The following is a 15,486-nucleotide window of genomic DNA, read 5'->3' on the forward strand; positions in this document are numbered from 1 at the left end:
AGAATCAAGATGTCGCAACGGAGAAAAGCGCTCTCCGGCCTCTCGGCGGAGCTCAACAAGTGTAATGCCGTGCAGATGTCGACCCGGTGCGACTCCCACTCCGCTGCTTTCGGAGGAAGAAAAAAGGAGAATCTGGAGGCACGCAAAAAACAAATAGTTGATCCAGCTCCTCTGACACTGTGGAGGAAGCGGCGGTCTGTGGTGTTTATGGTGTGTCGGGGGTTAGGCGGCACGAGCGGTGACGAGTGCATAAACTGTCTGTACTGGAGGGAAGCGTTTCATCAAGCGGCCGAACTTTTAAACCCGATGACCTCAGAAGGGACCGGAGTTTCCCAGATAACTCGAGAACACTCGGCAGCGTTTAAAGATCGGCGCCATCTTTTTTTTTTTTAGGTTTCAAACGAAGGGAAATCATCCCGGCGCACCGTGCACCGATCTGTTAGACAGCCGGGTCCAACTCTGACAGAGACCCCCCTGCACCAATGAAGGAATGGTTGTTCCCAGTTTGCCGTGGAAAAAACAGCTTTTGGGACGAACCGGGACGCCGACCGTGAGCAAGACGTGATCACCAGACGACTCTATTGCTCTCGAGTCTGAATGGGGTTCAGGGAAGCCGCGCAATAATGAACCGGATTTAAGGTTCAGATGTTCCAACGATCATATTTGGGTGTAAAAGTTGAGCATCCACATACGTCCATCGCTCCCCAGCAGCGTTTTTTTTCCAGCTTTTCCTGGGGGGGGAACCCCGAGGGGTTCTCAGGCCAGACGAGATACATAACCTCTCCAGCGTGTTCTGAGTCTACCTCGGGGCTCTTTACCAGTTGGACGTAGCCGGAAAACCTCTAAAGGACGCCGTCCAGGAGGATCCTGACACAGAAGCAGCGGCTCTACCTCATTTCCGGGATCTCGTTCTTTCGGTCGGTACCCAAAGCTCACGACCAAAGCTGAGGGTTGTAACGTACGTGGACTGGTGACTCGAGAGCTTAAGCTTTGCTTCCTGATGGTGCGGTACACCGTCAGCGCCACTGACTACGTTTACGCACCAAATATCCAGGTGGAGGACTTGTTGTTGGACCGAGTGAACTCAGCGTCCCTCTTTCATTCCTTCTAACATGTTCTTGAAAAGGTCGGCGTTGAGATATTTGTTCATATCCAAAAACGTGTTGATATCAAAGTCCTTGATAATGTTTAAAAGTCGGCGTGTTTCCTCGTCTACTCCAGCCTGACAAACGATTGTCTCGTTGGTTTGTGTAAACAGGAAAGAGGCCTTTAAAGTCCTCCATTGAGACTCATGTTCTGAATGCAATCATGTCCAAAGAATGCTCCTAAAACCTGAATATTGTCCCATTCAGAAGGACGGTGGAACATGAGGGTCCATGTAAACGTAGTCATTGATTACAAGTCTTCAATACTGTTTCAGAATGCTGAAACGCTTTACTGCCAATAATGAATCCGATCTGGACATTCTGTGTCTTTTGAAAATCTTCAATGAGCTTCTGCAAGAAATTCTGTTGAGAGACGATGATGAAGATGTTTCATTTACCAAAAGAAGCCAAAGTTCTGACGTCTAAAAGAGCAAACGAGGCACTTCGCACGAAAGAAAAATTACAAAAATGAGATGTGAATTTTGAACTGTGTGATCGCAGAAACAGAAAACTAACCTCTTTTGTGTTTCTCTGAGCTACAAACCCCTTTGGGTTCGATACCCAGACCTTCACATCAATAGCCGATTATCCACAACAAGAACACACAGCGGCTCAAAAGGACCCAAACATGTGAAGCCCGCTGCCAACGGTTGCGTAACAGCGTTCAGGGTGGACTTCTCCTACGGGCATACACACAAATACTCAAACCAGGTCCGACTGCTTTCTGTTGTTCTTCGACCCTCGAGGTGGTGGATTTCTGTGGAAAACTCATGCAGCACTGATACAGAATAGACAGACGAACAAAGAGGGAAGGAACGAGGGTAATGTCGTACAGATGGAGCAACGGTCCGAGTTGCTTGATATTTGCGGAGAGGAAAACCAATCTTCACGCGATTATACAACAGAAAACAATACACATGTGACTCGTGTTTAACTGGGATCAGAAGGGGAACGACAGATGTAAGAACACCTAAAGGAGCATCGGGTTCAGCCGCTCGGATACGAGACACATTTTACGGCTGCATGGACGGTTTTTTTTGTCTCTTTCTCTCTGTTACACCACCTCCGTCATCGGGGAATTGTTTGGAAATCCTGCAGAACAAATGGATTGCTGAAGCGTTCAGTTTACATCAGAGAGTCTCTCTGCTCCTCCCATCCCCCCCCCCCCCATCTCTCCTTGCATCCTCGACACCCTCGACCTCTTCTCCATCCTCTTTCCTCTTCTCCGTCCTCTTTCCTCTTCTCCGTCCTCTTTCCTCGTCTCCGGTCTCAGGCTGCAAAAAACACCCCAAATTAACGGCTCTAACACAGACTTTCTCTGGACGCTACTGCGGCGCAGAGGCAGAATTCTGCACAAACCCACAGATGAGAGGATGAAATGTGCTGTGATTTAGTATATCGTATTATACATGTTGTATCACCACCTCCAACAATCCTCATTCATCAAGGTGCTGTATGTACAAAACGTCTGTGAAAATCCAGGTGAGTATTCAATGTCATCTGCATTTTGTGAGCATCTCTTTATATCGTCATCCACCCAAACACCACCCATCCATCCATCATCCACCCCTCCATCCACCCACCCACCCACCCATCCATCCATCCTTTACCTATCCACCCATCCATCCATCCATCATCCACTCATTAATCCATCCACCCATCCACCACACACACCGCCCAACCACCACCCATCCATCCATCATCCACCCATTAATCCACCCACCCATCCATCCACCCACCCACCCATCCATTCATCCACCCATCCTTTACCCATCCACCCACCCATCCATCCATCCACCCATCCGTTATCTTCTCCTTCTCTGATACCGGATGTCTGTGGCATACGGCTTATGAAAGCAGGGTATTCCAGATGTGTCTCTCCTCAGCAACATTGTTCAGCACTTCCTAGAGAACCTTGAGGCGTTCTCAGGCCAGACCAGATATATATATATATATATATATATATATATATATATATATATATATATATATATATATATATATATATATAAAAAGTCCTTCAGCGTGTTCTGGGTCTATCCCGAGGCCTCTAACAAGTTGGATGTATGTCAAAGAAATATAAACTTTTTTTGTTTTAAAGAAAGCTGAAAACTCAGGAGAGCCACTTAACACCTAAAGTGAAACTCTGGTCCACATTAAACGTCAGTTTTCTGTTTGGCGCAGACAGAACATGATGATTTATTATCACTAATCTTGTCGGTTAGCGGTTAATGATCGGTTAACGATGCTAAACTACAGCTAATCGTCACAGTCCACTTCCAAATTCTCCACAGTGGAACTGCAACGAGTCATCGGGAGCTGAAGAAGAAGAAAAATAATATGTGGAAAGGAACTACTCTATCTTGCGGCGGAGCCAATGGGATGAAATAAGCGCCCAGTCGGACCCGAGCGTGTCACAGGTGTTAATATTATTCCATCGTGAGCTTCCAGAGCAGCTTCTGTTCTCCTCGTTAGAGTCTCCGAACTAAGCCGAAGGTATTTCTCCTGCAGTGAAGCCGTAAAATAGGCAGAATAAGAAAGAAAGAAAGAAAAAAAAAAATGAACAACCAGGAAATTAAATATTTGGCGACATTAAAAAGCCTGTCTGTGTTCGGTAAAGCAGGACAGGAAGCAGATTGTGCTTCTTACTGTTCCGGATTAATCAAAGTCAACATAGAGAGAAGAAGAAGAAAAAACCTCCAAAATAATGGCCATATTTTTATAAAAAAAAAGGCCGTATTCATATTTTATATCTCGACTTGTCAGAGCTCTGCATGTGTGAGATATTCCCTGAATGCTGCAGCGCAGACGCAGGTCGGGAGAACCCTCCATAATGTTTACCGAGTTTACTGACTTGGCTGACGGCGGTGTTTTCTCATCCTCTGACTGAGAGGGTGATTTGACTGATGCTCGTAACAGATTGCATCACAGCAGGAGACGAACTAAAACGGTTTACGCACCGCGGCTCTCCCTAAACTGTCTAACGGTGGCAGCGCTCCACCTTGTAAATTTGGAATAGTAATTTTCGAAAAAATTTCCCAGCAGTCTATCTCCAATTGGCCTGCACCGGGAGCAGTGTTTGATACCGGTGGAGTATCGCGGCGTACCACCTCTGAACGGCAGAAATATGATCTCAGCTCTGTGACAACACCTGAGACACATTCAAATCTGGTTTGATTCATAAACCAGTTTCCACAGCAGCGGCTCCTCACTTAACATTTCTATATTCGTCCTTTTTTTTTTGGTTTATTAAATGTGCACACTGTTTTTAAAATGTGATCCGCGCAGACATGTGGGTGTACATAATACTTTATAAAATGTACAAGACAGAACCAAGTTCAATCTTTTCGGGACTTTTTTTGCAGCCCGAAAGAAAGAGAACCACTACTTCCATTTGATTTAAAAAAATAATAATCTAGAGATGACAATAGATCAAATCGCCATGTTTCAGTCATTTTGCATTTCCTCTTCCTGCACTTCCTGTCGCCTTCCTACTAAATATCCTATCTATATACTTGTTTATACATTTTTGTTTCTCGTTTTGTTTCACGTCTGGACCGAGGAGCCCAATAGCCGTACTTCAAGTCACATTTCTAACTGTGCCGTTTGAAGTCATGTAATAGAAAAGCTGTATGGAAACTAAACACAATTTGATAAAACTGCTTCAAAAAATGATTTTATGCTCGCTTGAGATTGTTTTTGCCTTTTTCGCTACACTAAATGGATTATGGAAAGCAGCAAACATTTAACTCACATGATCAGCTGTTTCTTGCCATCTTCTCTGATATATAGAGATATATATATATATATATATATATATCTCTATATATAGAGATATATATATATATACTGTAAACTTATGTCAACTCTCTAAAAAGTACTTCACATTACTAGTATATTATCTGCCGTAAAGTGTGCAGGCTTTATCAAGGAAACAAAAGCTGATTTTTAGTTGGGTTTTTATTTATTAATTTAATTTAATTTAATAAAAAGTCTGAATCAGAGGCACATATATCGCCACTTTTAGTCCCTCATATTGGTCAAACTCCATTGCCATTGAACCCTAAATTTCCAATACTTCAATTTCATTGCATCCTCTGTTAAACTCAATGTCTTGCATCTTAGACACACCCAGTATATAACGCAGCCTTTATGCTAGAGATATTGAAGTGTCTTAGCAGGATGAGTTGACGGACTAAACTGATCTTCATGTTTGAAATCAGAATAGTGGGATTTACCTTCTTATTGTACGACCATTACTTCTGAAAGCACAATACAAAGACAATACAAAATAGCAAACACTTCTTGTTTTTTGTCCATCTTCTAAAAACCAAACGTCGTTCTTGAAAACTCACTCCCAAACTTTTGTCTCCTCATTTTTTCCCAACTTCAAACCAAATCTCAGGCTGGAGTGATTGAATAAGTTGTTGATCATTATCAGAGGGTTTGAGCGTGGGTCATCTGGGTGCTTTCTTCTGCCGCAATTAGCTTGTTTCCCGTCTCCATTTTGAACTGAAACCACATTTTTCTTCAACTGTAATTGGATTAGTTACCTTTAAAATCTCCATCTCTGCTGTTACTTTAGCTGTTAAAAACATGTAAAATCTGCACCTTTCTAACCCTCCCCTCCCCCCTCCCCCATCCCCCCATCCCCCCGATAAAAAAATCAATTTGAGAATTTGAGGAATATCTCTTGAGTGGCACTTAACAAAATTGAACAAATGCGTTGGTGGGTACCTTCCGGAATAAAACAAGTCTAACACTCATTACTCTGAAAAACACTTGACTTCATCATGGCCTCAATCACGCGGTGCGGGATAAACTCCAGCGTTACTGAGCTGCTTTCGCCGATCGGAGGGGGGCCGGTGTTAAAAATCCAAAAACTGTGTCTGGAAGAGGAGCGAGGCTTAAATCCTGACCTCTATCTCTTCCATGGAAGGAGTTCCTGAGAGTCTTTGAGCCAGAGAGACGCCCACAAGAAGCCACTCTAAACCTTCAGAGGCCTCAAGTTGATTAAAGATTGAAGCCCAGCAGATTTTTATAGTCTTCAAAAAACAGCAAAGTGAGAAGAGTTTCATTAAACTTTAGCTTTATGAGGAGTTCATTTTAGTCTGGTTCGTTTGATGAAATTATATTTTGAGAAATAATTGGTGTTAAAACACAGAACTGTGAAGTCAATTGTTGATAAGAGGAGGAACTGAACGCCTGCATTCATCCAACAAGGAGAAGGTAAGATGTGAGGACATATTTAACCCAGTCGCCAGTGTTTTTGGGGCATTTTACGTTTCAGCACAGCACGGGTTCCTGGACCAACGATACGTTTCTTAAATATGTTTCATATCAGCCTCCTATCACGCTTGCAGAAACTCGCAAGGCCACGTGGTAATAACATTGTGAAACATTTAGTAATGTTCAGACAACAAAAAGGACTTAGCTAAGGTTAAAAGAATAGTAACAAGGTAACATAACAAGGTAGTGTAACAAGGTAGCGTAACAAAGCAGCGTAACAAGGCAACGTAACAAGGTAACGTAACAAAGTAATGCAACAAAGTAACGTAACAAAGTAACGCAACAAAGTAACAAGGTACGTAAAAAGGTAACGTAACACGGTAACGTAACACGGTAACGTAACAAGGTACAGAATAAGGTAACGTAACAAGGTAACGTAACAAGGTAATGTAACAAGGTAACGTAACAAGGTAACGTAACAAGGTAGCGTAACAAGGTAGCGTAACAAAGTAACGTAACAAAGTAACGTAACAAAGTAACGTAACAAAGTAACGTAACAAAGTAACGCAACAAGGTAACGTAACAATGTAATGTAGCAATGTAAAGCAACAACCGTAACAATATAATTTAACAATATAATTTAACAATGTAATTTAACAACGTAACGTAACAACGTAACGTAACAACGTAACGTAACAGCGTAACGTAACAACGTAACGTAACAGCGTAACGTAACAGCGTAACATAACAACGTAACGTAACAGCGTAACGTAACAGCGTAACGTAACAACGTAACGTAACAACGTAACGTAACTAGCATCAATAAAAAACAACTGTGAATAAGAACCGCCCTTAGCTGACGTTCTTATGTAATATTACGTAACAAGCGTTGGTTTCACACGGGACACAAACAGCGGCCTCCTGGGTGAAAGTTCTGTCTTTCTTTAAACCCGTCCACTTTCTCTTTCTTGAGACAGTGTTGCAACTGTACGGTATGAATAGTTGTGATGTGAGATATTGTCGTACATTCATCACACTCGCGGTGTGTAAAGGCCTTCACACTGTGCCGTAGCGCCGAGGCGTGTTACATTTCGACCAAATAACTCACTCGCACTCGATTGAAAATCGCTGCCAGCATTTCTAGAAATCCAACATCTAGACAGAACAACAGAGAGGTTGTGGATCCGTGCGCAGATTTCCGGTGACACATTTCTCAACTCAGAACACCCACGAGCACATTTCACAGCTGAGGGGAGAGAAAGAAACATAACCTAAAAAGTAAAAAAAACAAAACACTAAACACCCCAGACCTCCGAGGAATCACACACAACCATCAAGCAAAACAAGTGAATCACCAAGTTAAATGTCTCCAGCAAGAATCACAGGTGTGTTGATGGGAAACACACACACACACACACACACACACACACACAAAGAAAAAGAAATGGAGTGTTTGTGGTGGTGAAGTTCAGCAGCAGCAGCAGCGAGGCTTCGGTTTAATTCTGCAGCTCAGCGAGAGAGGCGAGCAGCAATCTGCCCGGCCACACTGACTGCCCACACACACACACACACACACACACACACACACACACACACACACACACACACTCCTCCTCCACAGGTGTGTGTGTGTGTGTGTGTTTTTCAGGGTGAGTCATTCTCTCCCACGTAGTCGATACCTCCACCAGCGGTTGTGGAGATCCCATCAGCCCCTCAATGCTGTACCTGCTCGGCTCCTTACACTCCCACCGCTGTTTTCAGATCACCGCTTCCTGCATCAACGCCGCCGCCGCCGCCGCCGCCGCTGCCGCCGCACATTCAAGACTACAGCGGCAGCATTTGGAGGTAACAGATGGCCACTTTATCAACAACAGTATGATCAGAGAGAGTGACACAACATTAGGGCATCACGCTAATCATGCAGTCTTTGTTTGTTCCACGGCAACATTCAAACATTAAGATCTGCTTTGCAGCTGAAAATCCTTTTGATTCATCGCATTAATTAAGACTAATAATGTGATTCATAATCATAGGCAACACGGTGCAGCCATACGCGACTGTGAAGCATCTCAGCGGCGATGAAGCCACATATCTGCAGAGAGAGGAGAGGAGGAAAAAAAAAAAGCAGCATTGTCTCTCCTCTTGATGCCCATTCATTCTTCAAAACGATACCGTAGGTTTTTAATCAGGTTTCAGAGGCCCGAGGGTCGTGAAACTCACTCGGCGTGAAGACGAAGCCTCGATGTGAGTAAGAAGGGAAGAGGAGAAAAACAACCACCAAAAGGATCAGGTGCAAAGCCGAATATCTGCAACCCCCCCCCCCCCCCCAAAAAAAAAACAACAACAACACTGTGCCGCTCGGTGGATTCTTTCAATCGAGGTGCTTTTCGTGGCACCTTTTTTTTTTTTTTTTTCCCCGACGCACATATTTTTAGCGCCGATGACCCGCGTGCCGAACTGCACCCCGCCGACCCCGGCAGTGTTAGCGTGGCGCTCCACCCCTTGAGCTTCACAGAGACCATTCAACGAAGCAGAAGGCCTGCGAAAACAAACCTTTTTCCCGAGCACCCAGTGGGGCTGGCACCGGCACCGTGAGGCTGGCCGCGGCCCAGGAAAAGCGCTGAAAAATCGGACTGGACGGCAGCCAAGTGCTGGTGGATTTTTGGCTTTTGGTTGGGCAGGTTTTTTTTTTTTTTTTTTTTTTTTTTTTTTTTTTTTTTTCTTCTGTGCTGTGATTTGGCGCTGCAGTGGGAGAGATCTTACATGAAAGCAGGAAATGGTAAAAAAAAAAAAAAAAAAAAAGTTGCTGACGGGTTCAGAGATGCACACGTAGAAAATGAATATTTCCAACACGGTTTTGGGGTTTTTTAGGAAACGCTGCAACTTTTACACTGATTTAAAGCTCCAACAAGTCGTGAATCATGTTTCTCTTTGGTGATGTGAATCAGGCAGACAGTTTCCTCCTCTTCCTGATCTCAAACAGCATCTTTAACTCACAACTTGTTCGGATACTGTTTTGTATTGTCTTTTTATATTTTCTATGTAGTAAGTAAAATACTCTTATCTCTGCCTGATTTTTCCGATCAATAAAGCTTCATCTTAAAACTCTCAGAACCACAAAACCCGCCGGCGGGATTGAAAAGCATGTTTTCTTTAAACAAATGTCGAGAGGGTTTCATCTTTCCGACGGTTCTCGAACACATCATGTCACCGCTTCCTAAAATCAAGCTTGAAATTGTGTTTTTTCATCCAAAACATTTAACGCCATTGAAGTCTGTTTGCACCGATATGCTTTTTTATTGTCAGTGAACAGGAAGTGACCATATCTGGACTGAGGAGGAGTGACGTAGAGACCTGCCAATCAGCGTGTAGCCCCGCCCCTAAAGCGTCCCCTGCTTTATGGTCTGTTTGACTCTAAATGTTCCATAATGTACTAAATGAACATCATGCTGTATTGAAGAAGACTGTAAACTAGAGATTGAGACCATAAACTCATGTTTACAATGTTTACTGAGGGAATAAATCAAGAGAGAAGTAGAGTCATTTTAGACTAGACTTCTATACAACCAGAGGAGGACACTAGTTTCTGGTCCAGTAGAAGCGTTCAACATGAAACAAACTGAAACATTCATCCATACAACAGGACCTCCATGACAGCTCCAGATGTGATTACTCAAACTTTTAACAGACAAACTGCAGACCCTCTGCTTCATTGGAATAAAAACAGCCTCAAATTGTGTGCCCCCCCCACCCCCCCGAAGTTGCACAATCGTCTCTGCAGCTCGGACTACAAAGTGGGTTCGGTTTTATCGCCGCGGGGGCACCGGAGGCTTCGGACGCTGCCACGTTTTAACCGTTGCTGAATGAACCCGCTGAACCGAGCGGCTTCCAGCTGAGGATCCTCGACGTTCTGCCCACACTTCTGTACCGGATGCAGCAGAGGCAGCTCAGACGCTCTGCTCCGGTGTCGGCCCCGTTGGATCCGATTGAATATCCACGTTTGAAGGTTTCTCTTCTTTGTCCTCAAATCAAATCTTCTTCCGTTTCCTCTCGACTCGCATTTTCTTGATACTTCACTCTCAAAATGTGTGTTTTCTCTCGACTCACATTTTCTTGATACTTCACTCTCAAAATGTGATTTTTTTTTTTTTCTCTACAAAAGCACAATCTGCAGAGACCTCCTTTTAGACCTCAATTTCTGGAGATGAAATGTCACATCTTTCAAAGTGTCTCTCTGACTTTTTGTCCCCCCCCCCCGGTCTTACTCACCTGAAAAACAATCTCTCTCAGCCTTCCAGGTGTGACTCCTTGTCTCTTCTCCTTCTCTGCTCATGTATTCTTTACTGTCCTCTACCTTACATTTTAGATTCACTTCATACCAAAGCTCCCCGTGTAAACCGAAGAGGTAAGAGCTCACGCCGACGAGTAAATACCTCTAAAGGCCGTGAATTTTTGTTTGTTTTTTCGTCATTTTTTCCTTCTTCGGCGACGGACTGAAGGACACCGACGGGCCAAAAGAGCCCAAAAGACGAGAGCTTTGATTTCACGTTCCTCTCCCTGACGGACGTCAACCCACGCCAAAGTTAAATGTGGGTAAACGACTTGTGGAGTCTCTCCGCTCTGAAACATTCAGTTCTTTTTAACTAAACATTGTAAAGCCGGTTTACACATTTTTTTCACGGTTTTTGCTTTTGTTTCTTTTAATCATCGTCTGGTAATCTGGTCCTACGTTTCTTTTTTCCTTCCTGAAATGTTTCCCCCTCCGAGGCGTCTGATCAGAAAACTCCTCCGAGTGACTCAGAGGCTCTGAACAAATCTGTGGGATTTACGCCGACTTGCTTTGCAGTCTTTACACTCTTTACTACAAAATACGAGAGACTTTCTGACAGTCTGTTTCTCCAATACAACAGGAGAAAAAAGGGGATGATTTTGTTGCTGTTTCTATGGACAAAAAAACTCACACAAACATCTGGCATCTGTCTTCAGTGGAGAAGGTAACAATCTGCATTCATTGCAGGACAAATGACTCTGGTCGCAGGTATTTATCGGCAATTATGGAAACACGTCCCCCGGGTGGACACACTCATTTTCGCCTCTTTTCCGGTGCTTAAGTGAATGAATAATAAATAAAATCAGCAGGGATTTGAACGATTATTAAAAAATTATTAACATACAATTAATACGCTCTCCTCAAAGCTCCGTTGACAGAAACGATAATTGCACCTCGCCGATCATTGTTAAAAAAAAAAAACACACTTCATTCAAACTCGACAAAGACAAAATGAAACTCATGAAAATCATCTTTGTTCGTCTTTCCCCTGTTCCAGCAATCACCGACTCCGGTTTGGTCAAAATTAACACCTAATTCACCAAGTAAGACGTAAAAAGCTTTCCTCAATGACAGTCGAAAGACGCACGTTATTCAAACTCCACAGACTCAACAGAAGCCTTTTGTCTTTCCACACTAGTTTGGTCAAAATAAAACCTTAGTTCACAGAGTTAGATTTGAGAAGAAACGGACGTTATTTTCGCTCCTCAAAGCCACCGGACTCCATTGACAGAAACGGTCATTTTACCGCGTTGATCATTGTAAAACAAACGTCATTCAAACTCGACAGAAACAAAATAAAACCAACAAAAAGTGTCTTTTTGGTCAAATTAAACCCTTCATTCAAAGAGTTAGATGTCAAAAGAAACAGTAGATATTTCCGCTCCTCAAAGCCACTGGACTCCATTGACAGAAACAGAGATTTTACCTTACTGACCATTGAAACACAAAACAAAACCAACACAAAACGTCTTTGAGTGTATTTCCATACTAGTTTGGTAAAACCTAAAATTGACAGAAATGGCAATTTTATCGAGCTAACCATTGAAACACACTTCAAACAAAATAAAACTCATTAAAACCATCTTGGTTAGTCTTTTCACACTGGTTTGGTCGAGATAAACCCTCAATTCACAGAGTTAGATGTGAAAAGAAACAGACTACAGATTACTTCCGCTCCTCAAAGCCACCAGGACTCCACTGACAGAAACAGAAATGTTACCTTACTGACCATCGAAAACACTTTAAACTGAATAAAAATAAAAGAACAAAACGCTTCGGTTAGTCTTTCCACTGTTCCAACAATCACCAACTCTAGATTTAGATTTTGAAAGAAAGTAGAAATAGTAACATTTTCACTTTTAACTCACTATTTTCTGGCGTGTTCGTGATGTCGAACACCAGAAAACGGCCACTCGTCTGCTGCCATTGGTGAAGGAGTCTATCTCCTGTTATTATGGGGTTTCCTGTGTTTAAAACTGAAACTAGTTTCCACACTGAGCTGTTGGTCCGTGAGACATTCAGACATTCAGCTGAGTAACACTCATCTCCCTCTGCGCTCATCCCGGCGGTTCAAACCCGGTCTGACTTTTAGGGTTTGTTTTTAAGGGTCATTCTGACGAGCTGCTTAATTACCGCAGGACGTTCGGAGGATTCATGATTCATATTTTTCATTAGAGAGAAACAGCTAATTCTCACATCTGATGAGCTCACACGTTTATTACACTTGATGCGTGACTCTGCAGGTGATTTGCATTACCTGGCCCATGCGGAGCGACACATTAACGACTTATCTCATTATCCGCCTCAGAATGAGGCGACGCGTTGGTGATCGGAGTCTATGGTCCCGCTGATGAAAGCTCTCTTGCATTTGCAGTTTTACCAAGTCAGACACAGTCGTATTTAATTGCACGTAACACAACAACAGGTTGCTCAACGCACCTCCATTCCTGTTTAAATAAAAGTTTTGCCAAGGCTGAACGTGACTTCCGTACGTGAGTAACCCCACTTCCGCTAAGTTGAACCCAAAACGCCGATCTTTTCCTGAACCTGACCGACTTTACCGTGAAGACGGAACTTTATTTTGAAAAGACCGTATTCATGTAATGTGCAAAAATACCAACCGTTGTATGAGGAGACGCTGCAGAAAAAGCAACATTATTTCAATCTTTGGGAAGTGAGATCCAAAAACAAAACACACCTGCATTCACCGCTAATCGCCACAGGTGGCGCCAGAGACAACGGAAAGGAGATCTTCGTCACTTTCCGATGCTTTTAAAAGCATTGCTAGCATTTGCTATCACTTCCGGATCGCGTGCACGGCATCATCTATGAGTTGGAAAACACACTTTTACAGGTGGAAATGAAATCTGTGTTTTTCACGCAGACGAAATGGCAGCGGAGAGCTTCCACTGCTGCACCATCACACCCTAACCAGTTGTTACTTCCTGCATCGAAGGAACAGAGGAGTCACATCTCCCCTCCTGCTCCCTCCACAGATCACAAGCCCTGCAAAATCCTGCAGGGCCAAACCATTAAACCCAACACGACTCGAGACCTGGTGGCAAGTGCTGAATGCCACAATGGCATTTAAACGCACTTTCAACAGAAGTTCAGCAACCTCTGAAAAGACGTCACCTTTCAGCCCACCGGAGGAGCTTTTACACAATTCTTTGTGGTGGTTAAATCACGCTGATGCATGATTTGATTGTCCAGACTTTAAAGTGCTTTTTTTTCCCTCAGTGTTGAGCATCACTACGGAGACAAAACTTTTCTTTTTCCTGTGAAGCTAACGCTAGCAACGGCTAACGTACAGCTACACCAGCCAAGAAGAAACACGGAGGTGTAATGTTGTTTTTTTACTAAATTGAAAGCTCTGAAAACAGCGGAACAGATTCTCCCTGCAGTCAAACAGGAAGTTCTCATGAAGGTATTTCAAAATAAAAGACCTCCCCAGATACCAAGTCGCTCCCCCAAAAAAAGATAAAAGCTGCTACTCACTGCACTTTCTCAGAGGGGGGAGGGGCTTCACTCGAGGCTGGGTGGGGCCTTTCTCCACCTCCTCCTCCAATCACCGTGCGTCCTCCTCGTTCTCCCTCTCTATTGGACGATCCTCAGGCCAGCGGCACTCTGGGTAATCTGGAAGAAGAGCAGGGTTGTTAGTGTGTGTGTATGTGTGTGTGTGTGTGTGTGTGTGTGTGATTGTGTGACACAGCATGTGTGCGTAAATAAAGGAGCCCAATATGAGCCTTAAAAAACTGCACCACTACAACTTGGCCCCAAAAAAAAAAACACTCAAAAAAGAAGCTGTGGTTACCGTGGCAACATGCGCCAAAACGGAGAGAAAAGGGAAGAAGCGTCAGAGAGAGAGAGAGAGAGAGAGAGAGAGAGAGAGAGAGAGACAGAGAGAGAGAGAGACAGAGAGAGCAGGAGAGTAAATGTAACGACAGAGCACCACTTTTAAAGACACATGTATGAACAGACAAATGAGAAGTCAGGAAAGTTATAGCCTGCGTGTGTGTGTGTGTGTGTGTGGGTGTGTGTGTGTGTGTGTGTGTGTGTGTCACAACAGAGAGCTGTTGTTGCAGATGTGTTTCTCTCATCAAAGTAAATCATCATCATGCAACACTGAGTGGTTGAAATTCTAATTATCGTTCATATAAAAGTGTGTTTACAAAGTGCTCTGTACTTGTTATTGATGTGTTCATGTGTGTGTTCATGTGTGTGTGTGTGTGTGTGTAATTGCACACAGCTGAATCCTGTGCAGTCTTTGTTTGTGTTTGTGCTTATGATGACAAATAAATTAATTTATTGAAGTCACATGTGTCTCCACAAATGTTTTAAAAAAGTCAGGTCCAAGAGAATGTACTCAGCATTGTCTTCTTTGTACATATATATATATATATATATATATATATATATATATATATATATATTTTAAACATAAACAAGTACAGGACTTTCACGATCTTCTCCTAAACCTAACTAAATAGTTTTGTTGTCTCAACCTAACAAAGTTGTTTCCTGTGAAGACAGAAGTTTATTTTGAAAAGACTGTATTATATATATATACAGTTGTGGTCAAAAGTTTACATACACTTGTAAAGAACATAATGTCATGGCTCTCTTGAGTTTCCAGTTATTTCTACAACTCTGATTTTTCTCTGATAGAGTGATTGGAACAGATACTTCTTTGTCACAAAAAACATTCATGAAGTTTGGTTCTTTCATGACTTTATTATGGGTTAACAGAAAAAGTGATCAAATCTGCTGGGTCAAAAATAT

General features: G+C 43.0%; 1 protein-coding gene across 1 annotated transcript in view; it reads right to left on the reverse strand.

Annotated features, from left to right (window-relative positions):
* Nucleotides 1-15,486, reverse strand: part of LOC137891975 (zinc fingers and homeoboxes protein 2-like) — a 96,679-nt gene that overhangs the window by 53,227 nt on the left and 27,966 nt on the right. The window contains exon 2 of the mRNA XM_068736854.1: nt 14,203-14,340. The gene's annotated coding sequence lies outside the window, so the exon portion shown is untranslated. The remainder of the gene's footprint in view (nt 1-14,202; nt 14,341-15,486) is intronic.

This window comes from Cebidichthys violaceus, unplaced genomic scaffold (genome assembly GCF_023349555.1).
Source record: "Cebidichthys violaceus isolate CVI_PGR_0920_01 unplaced genomic scaffold, fCebVio1.0.p SCAF_73, whole genome shotgun sequence".
Classification (NCBI taxonomy): Eukaryota; Metazoa; Chordata; class Actinopteri; order Perciformes; family Stichaeidae; genus Cebidichthys; species Cebidichthys violaceus.